At 40.3% G+C, this 15,167-nt stretch overlaps 1 protein-coding gene across 3 annotated transcripts in view; it reads left to right on the forward strand.

Moving 5' to 3' along the window:
• The window catches only part of LOC149805986 (uncharacterized), a 31,758-nt gene extending 28,663 nt beyond the window's left edge, over positions 1-3,095 (forward strand). For all 3 annotated transcript variants that reach the window (XM_089950788.1, XM_089950789.1, XM_089950790.1), the window contains 2 exons: positions 1,190-1,358; positions 2,326-3,095. The gene's annotated coding sequence lies outside the window, so the exon portion shown is untranslated. The remainder of the gene's footprint in view (positions 1-1,189; positions 1,359-2,325) is intronic.
• Positions 3,096-15,167: the final 12,072 nt, after the last annotated feature.

The following is a 15,167-nucleotide window of genomic DNA, read 5'->3' on the forward strand; positions in this document are numbered from 1 at the left end:
TCTGCAATTTATACAATTTTTGTTATGGTTTTCAATATTTCGTTTACTAATACTTTTTGGAAGTATTCCTTGTAAATACACTTAGCAAGTATTGTAAATGGCTAAATTAAATTCTGTAGACATGTTGATATACATATGTATAGGATATGATACAATTTTCAGGCAATCATTTGTTCTTCTTTGTGATATTTTTCATCACTTCTTAACCTTTATATGAGGGGCCCTAGTGTCCAAGTGATCTAAAGTGCTCACTGTTATGGATCACTGCCATCCCATCCTCTGTCTGCATTGGTTCAATTCTTGGGTTCGGCCAATGTGGGTATGTGAGAAAGCTTGCCAGTAGCTTCTCATGGGTCGGTGGTTATTTCTGGGTTTTACCCGGGTTCTTCCTGCACCATTAATACTGGCCATGTATAGCCTATCTTGTGCTGAAAATTGGCATTAAACTCTACAACAACAACCTTTACATGAACATCATTGAAATTATTTCAGCAGTAATATACTGGAAGCTGTATAATGACACATAGCAGTTGGTCTGAAGATCACTGTCTGAGTGCCACCTAGGTGAGCAGACAACCTTTAGCTGTCATAACTAAAACTTATTGCCTGGGGGTGGGTGGGTGAGTTAGTGTTTATGATCCTAAGGTATTAGGATCAGACAAGTATTGTGAAAGAAACATTTTTTACTCCAAAATTTGGAATCCCTGATAATATTGGCATAGGAAAATCAGGCCTCAGACTGTTGAACATGATGTTTATGTTAAGTGTGTGTGCATCATTTATCAGTAACACAAAAAGAACTTGAAAATTTACATTTGTGTAACAAAACGGTATACTTTTTGTTGCTACAATGATTTGGCAACTCCGGGAAAGAAAATTGTTTTCATTGAGGCCATCAGCCACAAATGAAGTCACTAATTGTTTAATGTTAACCTTGTTTAACTTTAAGCACTCGTGATATTTTATTTTTAATTTACAGACTTTATGATAAATTTCATCCATTTTATGTGCATTTTTTTCACTTCCTATATCTGTGGCACATTGCATTCATTATTTTAGTGAAGGAAACGTGTTCTTGATGCAATTTGTTATCACATTGATCAGTTAATATAATTATACATTTATGTACAGTTTTGTCAATAGATACATGTGTACTAATGTATTTTATCTTTCTTTCCTTGTTTCTTAGCTCATCTCTGAAGGTTTCTCTTCAATTGATGATGTGAGGATGCTGATGGAGAGCTTCTGCCCAGAAGAAGTGCGGCAGAAATGTATGGATACAGAGAATCCAGAACAATTATTGACATTCTTATTACAAGAAGAGGCAAGATTAACAGCAAAACCTAATTGTTATGCAGGTGTGTGATGGCTGGAGAGCAGTTGAGTTGTGTTAAGTACTAGTGTTTGATGTAGATAGCAACAAATGTCTTGACTCCTACATTTTTCCAGAGAGTGGTACAAAAATTGTCAACATTACAATGATTTTTTATTTTTATTTCTTTCTTATTGTCGCTGTAGCTTGTGAAATGTGAATATTAACTTTGACTATTATGGCTATTACAAAAGTGGCTGATAATTTCACTTTTCTGTCTTTCCATTTTGTCATTTTATGGCTCTGTTGTTCATTGTGTGCCTTTTTGTGTTTTTGTTTTACATATTTTGATTATGATTAATAGTGTCACTTTTTAAATTTTATTGCTTTTAGTTTCTTTCATTATTAATTCGTTTTTGAATAGAATCCATTCAGTATATTTACTTCAAAATGTAACATAAATCTACACAATGTTTACTATCTTTACACTCTGGTTGATACAGTAAAACACTTGAAAAAAAAAAAGTATTTTTTGTTTTGAGAAGGTTTCCATTCACTGAGGATTTCATATGTGTAAAGATTTATATTTATATGGTATAACAAGTTTCGTTTTGATGGTTTTCACTCTTTTTAAAAATTAATCCTTAGTGTCACACAAAATAGGTATAAGAGTTCAATAGTCACGTTTTACATGTCAAGTAAACTTATCATATGCTTGAAGTACATATATCAGTTCCTAATTCTGTTGAAATTAATATTCAGTAACTAGCTTTTGACATGCAATTTAACCAGTTACCTGTTATGAACTAAAACAGTTGAATATAAAAAAATGATCATGCCTTAACATCCAGTCAAATGAGCATGTTTGATTATAGTTGTATAATCTTTACTATGCATGCATGTATCAATTTGCATGCATGTATGTATGTATGTATTGATGTCAAATACTAATAATGAAACAGACCACTCTCCAGTTAAATTATATTAATATTTTTTTCATAGCGCCCATTCAGGTGCGTTTTCTGGCAGGCTACCTGGATCAGAAGATCCAAATGCACTCAATCAACAAACTTATAGGGTACAATGAGTGCATTCACCCTTGTACTTGCCAGCAGCAGACAATTACTAAGGATCCAATTCATATCCTGTGGATAAATAAAGCTGGGGATGAGGTGGGGCATGTTGTTCCCTTGATTCCCATCCAGGTATATCTTCTGTTTATCTGTTTTGCTGTCTGCTAATGCTTTCAGTTGTATGTCTATATTTTCTCAATTTACATTTTCCTGCTGATGTATTTTTTACGGGCGCACTACTGTCTTTCGTTGCAAATGCCTCATACTTATATTATACAGTCATAACATTGTATACCACTTGCAAAAGTTTGTTTACACCTGCTCATCAGGAAACCGACTTTATGCTAATTTCAATTCAATATTACTCTGTTTTATAATTATCCAGGTGACATGGTGTTAGGTATAATTATAATGGATATGTTCTATAGCATTATAAAGGTCAGTACATAAACACTGATAACCATCCATCATATTCTACACCTTCTGTCCAATAATGTCAGTATGAATGAATATTTATACTTACATATTTTATATTGTTATGATAACAGAGCGACCTGAGAATAACAGGGAGAAAGACATAAAAGTTTGATGTTCTATAACTTTTATCAAATTCATATATTTCAGGATAACCCTTAACCAAAAGAGGACCAAAGTTGGTATGGGGTGTGTTTAATTTGAATGTAAAACTGGATTAAAAATATTAAAGTGAATTTCGCTCATCATTCATTTATACCCATTAAAATGATCTTGAAATGTATTCACACAATTTTATAATCCTTGACCTTAGCACTATACAAATATCCTTTCCTGACACTTCGCTCTATCACCTGACACATACCTTCACCTTAGCACCAGGCTTATTTATTTCCTAGACTTTAGCACCAGAGTTATGTACTTACCAAATATTAGAACCAGATGTATAGATGTTTTGGTCCTATAGTTAATTGCTGGAAGTGAGTGTAAACCTTTTGGGGAAACATTTTCCTCCAATGACTACCCAAGTACTTTACTGAATACTTTGTCAATTTGCATCATGACTGCTACACATCAAAATGGAATATAGATGGGTCTTAGTACAGTAACAATATGTAAACAAATTTGTTAATAAAATCTTCCAAAAAAGGATGACCTCTAGAAATTTTATAAAATATACCACAGTTCAATTTATGCCCTCTTCTTTAACTACAATATAGAAAACAAAGCAATTGTAATTTAAATTAAATTAAAAATTCAAACGTGTTTCCTAGTAATTTCTTTGTTTATACCCTTATTTAAACATAGTCATCTTCAATTGTTTTATCCATCATTTTATCCAAATCATTGCTGCAAGACAAATGGTATCATTCAAAACCCAGATGCTGCAATAAAAGGACACATCAATATGATTTTCATATTATATAACATGTATTAATACCGTCTGCACGGCGACCAAGGGGGTATATAAACCTCTCGCTGACAAATAAAAGTGATTAGTTGAAGAAATGTATCAACCATATCAGCAGATAGGGTGGGTGGGGGTAGGCACCACATTCTTTCAGTTTTCACTTTATAACAATATTTTATCGTAAGTTAAGGCAATATTCTGCATGATATCTGACAGATTCCACAAACCACAGAGAGCCGAATCAATCTCTACCCTAGAACCAAAAGTATATACTTCCTGGACCCTAGCACCAGACGTATATGCATCATATAACCTAGCACCAGACATATATACCTCCTAGACCCTATCACCAGTCATATATACTTCATAGATCAAAGCACCAGTCATATACTTCATAGACCCTAGCACCAGACGTATATGCATCCTAGAACCTAGCACTAGACATATATACTTCAAAGATCATAGCACCAGATGAATATACTTCCTAGACCCTAGCACCTGACGTATATGCATCATACAACCTAGCACCAGATGTATTTACTTCCTAGACCTTATCACCAGTCATATATACTTCCTAGACCCTATCACCAGTCTTATATACTTCATAGACCCTAGTACCAGACGTATATGCATCCTAGAACCTAGCACCAGACACATACTTCATAGATGATAGCACCAGACATATACTTCCTAGACCCTAGCACCAGATGAACATAATTCCTAGACCCTAGCACCAGACGTATAAGCATCCAAGACCCTAGCACCAGATGAATATACTTCATAGACCCTAGCACCAAACGTATGTGCATCCTTGACCCTAACTCCAGATGTATATACTTCCTAGACCTTATCACCAGTGATATATACTTCATAGATCATAGCACCAGACATATATACTTCACAGATCATAGCACCAGGCATATATCTTTCATAGACCCTAACACTAGATTTATATGCAACCTAGCACCAGACATACATACTTCATAGATGATAGCACCAGACATATATACTTCCTAGATCCTAGCACCAGACGTATATGCATCCTAGAACCTAGCACCAGATATACATACTTCATAGATGATAGCACCAGACATATATACTTCCTAGACCCTAGCACCAGACGTATATGCATCCTAGCACCAGATGAACATACTTCCTAGACCCTAGCACCAGACCTATAAGCGTCCAAGACCCTAGCACTAGACATATATACTTCATAGGCCCTAACACCAGACGTATATTCATCAAAGAACCTAGCACCAGACATATATACTTCCTAGACCCTAACACCAGATGTATATGCATCCAAGACCATAGCACCAGATGAACATACTTCCTAGACCCTAGCACTAGACGTATAAGCGTCCAAGACCCTAGCACTAGACATATATACTTCATAGACCCTAACACCAGATGTATATGCATCCTAGACCCTAGCACCAGACGTATAAGTGTCCAAGACCCTAGCACCAGATGAACATACTTCCTAGACCCTAGCACCAGACGTATATGCATCCTAGCACCAGATGAACATAATTCCTAGACCCTAGCACCTGACGTATAAGCGTCCAAGACCCTAGCACTAGACATATACACTTCATAGACCCTAACACCAGATGTATATGCATCCTAGACCCTAGCACCTGACGTATAAGCGTCCAAGACTCTAGCACCAGATGAACATACTTCCTATACCATAGCAACAGACGTATATGCATCCTAGAACCAAGCACCAGACGTATATGCATCCTAGCACCAGATGAACATAATTCTTAGACCCTAGCACCAGACGTATAAGCGTCCAAGACCCTAGCACTAGACATATATACTTCATAGACCCTAACACCAGATGTATATGCATCCTAGACCCTAGCACCTGACGTATAAACGTCCAAGACCCTAGCACCAGATGAACATACTTCCTAGACCATAGCACCAGACATATATACTTCCTAGACCCTAACACCAGATGTATATGCATCCTAGACCATAGCACCAGATGAACATACTTCCTAGACCCTAGCACCAGACGTATAAGCGTCCAAGACCCTAGCACTAGACATATATACTTCATAGACCCTAACACCAGATGTATATGCATCCTAGACCCTAGCACCAGACGTATAAGTGTCCAAGACCCTAGCACCAGATGAACATACTTCCTAGACCCTAGCACCAGACGTATATGCATCCTAGCACCAGAAGAACATAATTCCTAGACCCTAGCACCTGACGTATAAGCGTCCAAGACCCTAGCACTAGACATATACACTTCATAGACCCTAACACCAGATGTATATGCATCCTAGACCCTAGCACCTGACGTATAAGCGTCCAAGACCCTAGCACTAGACATATACACTTCATAGACCCTAACACCAGACGTATATTCATCAAAGAGCCTAGCACCAGACATAGATACTTCCTAGACCCTAGCACCAGATAAACATGCATCCTCAAACCTAGCACCAGATGAACATACTTCCTAGACCCTAGCACCAGACATATATACTTCCTAGACCCTAGCACCAGACGTATATGCATCCTAGCACCAGATGAACATAATTCCTAGACCCTAGCACCAGACGTATATGCATCCTAGACCCTAGCACCAGACGTATATGTATCCTAGAACCAAGCACCAGACATACATATTTCATGGATGATAGCACCAAACATATATACTTCCTAGACCCTAGCACCAGACGTACATGCATCCTAGCACCAGATGAACATAATTCCTAGACCCAGGCACCTGACGTATATGCATCATAGAACCTAGCACTAGACATATACACTTCATAGACCCTAACACCAGACGTATATTCATCAAAGAGCCTAGCACCAGACATATATACTTCCTAGACCCTAGCACCAGATAAACATGCATCCTCGAACCTAGCACCAGATGATCATACTTCCTAGACCCTAGCACCAGACGTATAAGCGTCCAAGACCCTAGCACTAGACATATACACTTCATAGACCCTAACACCAGACGTATATTCATCAAAGAGCCTAGCACCAGACATAGATACTTCCTAGACCCTAGCACCAGATAAACATGCATCCTCGAACCTAGCACCAGATGATCATACTTCCTAGACCCTAGCACCAGACCTATAAGCGTCCAAGACCCTAGCACTAGACATATATACTTCATAGGCCCTAACACCAGACGTATATTCATCAAAGAACCTAGCACCAGACATATATACTTCCTAGACCCTAACACCAGATGTATATGCATCCTAGACCATAACACCAGATGAACATACTTCCTAGACCCTAGCACCAGACGTAAATGCATCCTAGCACCAGATGAACATAATTCCTAGACCCTAGCACCTGACGTATAAGCGTCCAAGACCCTAGCACTAGACATATACACTTCATAGACCCTAACACCAGATGTATATGCATCCTAGACCCTAGCACCTAACGTATAAGCGTCCAAGACCCTAGCACTAGACATATACACTTCATAGACCCTAACACCAGACGTATATTCATCAAAGAGCCTAGCACCAGACATAGATACTTCCTAGACCCTAGCACCAGATAAACATGCATCCTCGAACCTAGCACCAGATGAACATACTTCCTAGACCCTAGCACCAGACATATATACTTCCTAGACCCTAGCACCAGACGTATATGCATCCTAGCACTAGATGAACATAATTCCTAGACCCTAGCACCAGACGTATATGCATCCTAGACCCTAGCACCAGACGTATATGTATCCTAGAACCAAGCACCAGACATACATATTTCATAGATGATAGCACCAGACATATATACTTCCTAGACCCTAGCACCAGACGTACATGCATCCTAGCACCAGATGAACATAATTCCTAGACCCAGGCACCTGACGTATATGCATCATAGAACCTAGCACTAGACATATATACTTCATAGACCCTAACACCAGACGTATATTCATCAAAGAGCCTAGCACCAGACATATATACTTCCTAGACCCTAGCACCAGATAAACATGCATCCTCGAACCTAGCACCAGATGATCATACTTCCTAGACCCTAGCACCAGACCTATAAGCGTCCAAGACCCTAGCACTAGACATATATACTTCATAGGCCCTAACACCAGACGTATATTCATCAAAGAACCTAGCACCAGACATATATACTTCCTAGACCCTAACACCAGATGTATATGCATCCTAGACCATAACACCAGATGAACATACTTCCTAGACCCTAGCACTAGACGTATAAGCGTCCAAGACCCTAGCACTAGACATATATACTTCATAGACCCTAACACCAGATGTATATGCATCCTAGACCCTAGCACCAGACGTATAAGTGTCCAAGAAGCAGCAGAGGGGGCGAATCGGACATTTTGTCCAATCGTTATTTTGCTTAATTATTACTTTCTGCACTCAACGATCTAGTGTCGTCAGCGCCTGGTAAAAAAAAAACGACGTCGTCGTTGGGGGATCGTCCAAACGTCATTTGGTTTAATTAACACCTTCTGCGCGCCGATCCCAGCGTCGTCAGCGTCCGGTAAGCACATCGACGACCGCGTCGATGTCATCGCCCCCTCTGCTGCTATGATCTTACAAACAGAGTGATCACTAACTCCTCCTCTTGCAGATCAATTAGGTTATTTGACTGATCGGTAAGTCTGAAATTAATTCTCGTTAAAAACCGATCATGGCATCGCATATAGACCGGATTAATCGGACTCTCAATGATCAAAAATCCCGGAGGGGCTGTTGGTGAAAACGAATAAAGGATATACCCCTGTTGAGCTTGATTTGATTGCTTGGTATCCACCTGGTAACTCCCTTCGATAACATCACACACTAGATTAATCGCTATCACCGATGCAATATTTACGTTGTATGGAGCAATATGCCTACCACCATCTCCGTTATCGTGTCTGAGGATAGTTGATGGGGGGGGTGTCCGCGGGTGGATTCTTAGGCCATCCTAGTATGGTTCTTATTGAACTGTTATAGATATCAACCATATACCCCGGTGTGCTTATTTCAATCGTCGACGATAACGTCGGTTCATGAACCGTAATAGCGATTTTTGATTCTTTTCCTGTGATCGATTTTATCCTGCGTTGAAATTCCTTATTGATTTGTTCTATTTGGTATGACCCAGTTGGTATTGTAACCTCCTTCCAGTCTGGGGTCCCATCGGGTTTATTCGTCCATGCAAAAACCAGCGAGTTATTAGGTTGTTGTCCGTTAAATGCGTCCGCTCGGATATTAGGCCAACTGTGATATACTCGCAATTTTGCCAGCGCTATTTCCTTCACTGGAACCGGTGATGGGAAGTTCACACTGAATTCGGGTTTCGTTGATGTTATCGATATCATATTTGTTTGTACCGGAGTGGTATTCTCCGCGATCCGCTGAAGTAATTGAGACCCTTCGGGGTTCAGCGACATTATTATTATTCGTTGTTTTTAGTGTCTAATTTCAACAACCAGGTGGTTCCGGCTTCCAGTTGAAAATCCTCGATTTTTGACATCGCGGAGCTATACAACTGGACCATCGTGGAGAATTCAACATCGGATATGAACAAATTATCAATCGATAACGAGATCAACCCGGATAATTTCGAGTACGCGTCGGATACTATTTGATGTTTTACTGTATACTCATTGAGTTTTTTCTGAAAACACGATGATATCTTCCTAGTGATTGCGTTGGCGACTCCAGCAATTGTTGTCATTGCGGAGACAACGATTGGAACAGCGATCGGGGCTATCGTGGTTACCGTGGATAAAATAACACCGGCGCCAGCTACTATGCCCGACACTGAGTACACGACCGCGTCGATGGCGGTTATTTTACGACGGTATTTTTTTATTTTTGCACGGTATTGTTCGGAAAGCGTTTTCAAGTTCGCGGAAAATTCTTTTGCGGTATCGAATCGATATTGATGTGACGTCGGTGATACCTCTGATTCAATTTCCTTGGTGGTCATTTTTATTTTAAAAGAGTTAGTGTTTTTAATTACTTAGATTCGCTACAAATTCCACATACCATGTAATGTTTGCCCTGGTTAAATTTCCATCAACGGCATAAATTGTAAACTGTTCAGTTGCGTTCTTGTCTATAATTGTTGATATTGTATTGTTAAACCCGGATGAACTCGACGATAATATATTAAACTGCATCATTGAAACCAGTGTCAGTCGATAAATGCCCTTAACAGTTGCGGTGATATTTACTGTATTCTGTGTAGGAGTCCAATCGAATGATCCATGCCGAATTGTGTATACTGTGTTGATGATGTTCTCATGAGGGGTTTTTATTTTTTCGAATTGCTCTGCTACTCTCGGTAGTCCGTCTTTAATCGTTTCAACATCAGTTCTGATTATTCCTACTTCCCGCCAATGCGCGTCTACATTATTTATGATCGTTACAACATTAGTTTTGATTGTTTCTATTTCCCGTGTATTCTCGGTCATACTTTTTTTGTTCGCTGCAACATCAAGTTTGATTGTTCCTATTTCATATGTATGCACGTCTATGCCTTTTTTGTTCGCTGCAACATCAGTTTTGATTATTCCTATTCCCCGCCAATACGCGTCTACATTTTTTTTGTTCGCTTCAACATCAGTTTTGATTGTTCCTATTTCCTGTGTATGCGCGTCCACACTCTTTTTGCTCGCTTCAATATCAGTTTTGATTGTTCCTATTTCTTGTGTATGCGTGTCCATATTATTTATGATCGTTGTAACATCAGTTTTGATTGTTTCTATTTTCCGTCCATGCGAGTCTACATTATTTATGATCGTTGCAACATTAGCGCCGATTATTTCTATTTCCCGTTCATGCGCGTCTACACTCCTTTTGTTTGTTGCAACATCAGTTTTGATTGTTTTTATTTCCTGTCCATACGCAGTGATATCATTTATAGTTATTGTAATCTCATCCGGCTTGGTATTTTTTTTACCAAAGAATTTATCAAAGTTGTCATCGATCCTGTTAACATTTTTTCGCAACGGTTGTAAATTGGCCGACAGCGCCATAAGTTCCGAAATAGCATTTGTTATTGTTGCAAGATTTGGTTCGGTTGCCGTCGGGGGTCCCCGAAAAAAACTATCGACAATGTGTTTCACATCGTCGAAATGCATTAGCGCCGACCTGAACTGTTCTCCATGAAAGTTAAATTCACCACGTAAACCTTTCAACGAATTCGAAATGGTTATATAACTGTTGCCAAGTATACTTATTCTTCCATCTATCATCGATATATCTTCACCCGGTTTGAGTCGTCCGTCGCTGGTATACAGCGCGATAGCGTTCTCGGCGGCATTACGCTGTCGTATTAAAACGTCATTCAGTGACACATTACCGGATTTCAATTTACCCTGGCGGTCTTGAAATACAACTATTTCGCCCGGGTCAACACTTGTTAGATTCAACGTATCAGCGATTTCATCCTCAATTAGTTTTTTTATGTCGGCGGCGGCCGTTTCCGTGGATTCTTTCAGCGCCGAAACCGGTCGCCCCCAGATATCAATCATTATTATTGTAAATGTTATTCTCTAAAATCCGTTGAGCTTCTACGACCCCACTAGTGTATTCGTTTACAACCACATGAGGTGGTTTTCGCGATGATGAAATCGCCGCAAGTACGTTCAATACCTCACGGCCACATATCGGTGGGTCACTTAACTGCTGTGTTGGCAGCGTGGAATAAAAAACCCGGGCTGAACACGCCCGGGCTGAACACGCCCGGACATACCGCATAAACTCGTTCGGCGGGGCTAACCCGTATGAATCAAAATAGACGATCGCACGCGGATCGATCGCGTATGCAACCCAATGAGTCCCCGCTCCGGAGGATTTATCGAGGTTAATTATACCGGTTTCAATATTCCTTGGTTGCGTCGGTAATTGATCCCTCATAAAAACACCTCTGAAGTTTTTTATCGCTAGCGCGTTTGCGGCGTCTATTAAATCAAAATTAGACATGGGAGTCATTGACTCCTGCGTTAATAAACGGTTCCCGGTAGTCTTAGACCCTTTCCCGAGTACCATGAATACGGGGTTCCCGGTAGTCTTAGACCCTTTCCGGCCACGGGTCGTTTTTTTTTGTAGCCTTTCCCGGTTGCCTTCTTTAATGCCATTCCCGCCGCGGTACCAACGGCTCCTAACGCCGCCGCCTTAGCCACTGCTGGTGCGGCCGCGGCAATCAACGCTGGAATCGCAGCTAACAGCGGAAATATCCCACCGGTCTTTTCCATGTTTTTAATTGCTGCGGCCGAGAAATCTATTTGAACACCCTTTTTATTCTTCATCGCATCATTGAAATGTTTTATTTGACGCGTCGTCAACGATATCTTATGATTACCACCCGCCATCTGCGACGGCTTCAGCGTTATTGTGGTTCCGCATTGTTTAGCCGACTTTGATTGTAATTTCTTGACTTGACCATCAGTCAACTCTACACTGACGACACTATACGACATTTTATTGTAAACGTGTTTGTGCTTTCAATTACATGTTTTCCACTGGCGCATCAACGATTCTCATTCGTCCACCAACACCTTCTAGCAGCATTGATTTATCGCTGAGGATGACAGCAATAGCTCTATAATCAGCAATAACGCCGCGAGTTACATTAGCTCGGAAGTGTATATCAACGACGGATTGTCTCGTTAAATCAAGATGTTCCAGCGAAAAGTAATAGATCGGATATAGTTCTCTGAAATCATATTGTGATATTTGCAAACCAGTGTCGACGTTTTGATCACGACTCATATACGACAGCAACCGATGGTACACGCGTGCAATATGGTTTTGACCGTAATTAAGCTGTATATCCTCGGATGGTTCCTGCTGACCGTTTATTCTCAGCGAGACGTCAGTAACGCCTAATCGATCAAATATCATATGGCTGGATAATTGATTATCAACTCTCGTCATATCCTGCAACGCGACAAATATATGACGTGGAGCCGAAATGCCTTGTTGTGATGCCAGGTTCCATGTGAATATACCATTGATATTTGATTGCTTAGTATCTGTTGTTGTTGTTAGCCAACTTAGTAATGATTTTCCTCCCTGCTCCATAAAGGATAGCAATCGTGCCTCTGTGGTAATGGATGGAGTTATTACTGGCATCCACAATAATATTTTAGTTAAAACGACTTTACCAGGGTCATTATTTGGATTTGCAAGATCCGCTGAAATTCTCCAAATTGCATTTCTATCATCACCTTTTCGCACAAGCACCACGGTATGCTTTGCTCCGTAGATAACTTTTCGCACGTTCCTACAAAATCCAAATATATGATGCAGTGGAATCGCGCATGAGAAAGATCTACGCGGTCCTGTTAACATTGATATGCGTGTTGCAGCTCCGAGGTTGAAATTAGGATCGCTGTTTATAATCATATTCTCAACATCAGCGTCATTGTTATTAGCATTATTTCTTGGTCGTCTTACCACAAATTGCGAGTTTCCAGCAGTGTTTTTATTATCCTTTGCAAACATCATAGATGGACCCGCTGATCTTGTATAATCGTCGGAATATCTTGCTAGCCCGATTATTGTTGTAGCAACATCAACATCGCGTTCTATAGACTCGATCTCTCGCCCGTCAATGAGATATTTTGCGCTCTCAAATAGCGCCATTACGCCGTTATTGACTAAGCCAACTTTGGTACCATCTGGATACGGTGCTGGTACAGCAGGAGTATCGGCCTCTGTTACAAGTTCTCCTTCGATTTCAATAAACGCTTCACACGGTAAAAAATATTTACTGGTATCATGGACTTGAAGTTCAATTCGCGATCGTATGTTGGGTTGTACTGCATGATAGGAATAAAATTGATAATTACGGACAGAATCATCCTTGTGCACTGGTGCGTCCATATCAAACGCCGGGTCAGCTGTTCGTTTAAACATTTTATTTAATAATACGCCGATGCATCTAAATCATCGTCGTGGTTTTAAACCACTTCCCGCTATTATGTTTGCGATGTCATCTTGATTATTGTTTACCAACGACGCTAGTTTTTCTTCCACGGCGTTATTTATTACTTTACTGACATTTGCAGGCATCACTGTCGTTGATGGCATCACCGGTGGTTTTTGTTTTTTTCTTGAAAATCCCCTAGATTTCACCAACGACATTAGTTTGTCCCGCGCGGCTGAAAGCGCCTTTCCGGCAACGTCTCCAATAGCACTAATACCCTTATCACGAATAACATCAATAGCCTTCATTCCTAATTGTTTGGCTAACGGCGCTACTTTTGGAGCCATTCTTGTAAATAACCCCGCAATGGTGCTACCGAGACCATCTCCATAGTACGCGCGGTAAACAGGCAATCGCGAGTTTACCACGTAGACGAGTACTGGTTTATCATGGTTGTAGTGTATGATCATCCTTATTAAAAACACCAGTTTTCCAATTAATCATCCACGAGTTCGTCTATGAGCGTTCGATATGCATTAATGTCCATAATACCGCCTGCAAATAAACGCTTGCAAATATCAGCGGCCTCATTGATTATTTCCGGAGAGTTATTTCCGGCTCGTTTTCCTCCAATTAGTACCTCTAGCCGTGATATATCACTGAGAACACTACCAGGGCAGGTAACGCCGTAGGATTCTTTACCAACAGAGTATCCTTTTCCTTTTTTTGGTGTTATACTCTTAACTTCCTTGTGGAATTTATCGTAATCGGGATCACCACGATGTGGTAATGCATCTTTATGTTTACTTGCTAAATACACTATTCTTGCCCAGTCCTTTAACGACTTTATATTTTTCTCGTAACCGCTATTGATATGCTTCTTATCTCGTATGCTCTTAGCAAAATTGTTGGCAGCAAAATTAATTAATTCTTCCCTGTTGCTGAAGCCTCTAATTTGATCTATTGTGCTCTTCTTGAGTACAATACGGGGTATATTCCCCTCTTTTTCTTCCGGTATTTCTTCTTCCGGTATTTCTTCTTCCGGTATTTCTTCTTCTGGTATTTCTTCTTCTGGTTCTCTTGCGGTGGCGCCTAGTTCTTCTTCATCGGCCATTGTAACATAAGGTTCTTGTGGTTCGGTTATAGCGAGTGGTGGTGGCCTCCGTGTTGTAGCAGCCGCTATTTTCGCAGGGAGTGTTTCTAAAGACTTTTTTGTTTGTTTTGTCTCTGCCGCTATCTTTTCAAGCGCATCGAGGACGGGCACAGTTGCCGCCGTAACATCTTTGGTCGCTTTAGTTACCGGGGCAAAGAGTTGTTCGCTTCCAACAGTAAAATCGGTTTGTAGTTGCTGCCGCGTTTGAAGTTGTTCTCGGACCCTGTCTCGTAACGGTATGAACTTTTTAAGCGCTGCTAGCCGCTCTCTGGCTAGCCGAGTAGTAAGTGATTCGCCTACCATTATTGCAATTGCGAAGCA

The sequence above is a fragment of the Sinohyriopsis cumingii genome, chromosome 2 (assembly GCF_028554795.1).
Source record: "Sinohyriopsis cumingii isolate HCF-2022 chromosome 2, ASM2855479v2, whole genome shotgun sequence".
Taxonomy (NCBI): domain Eukaryota; kingdom Metazoa; phylum Mollusca; class Bivalvia; order Unionida; family Unionidae; genus Sinohyriopsis; species Sinohyriopsis cumingii.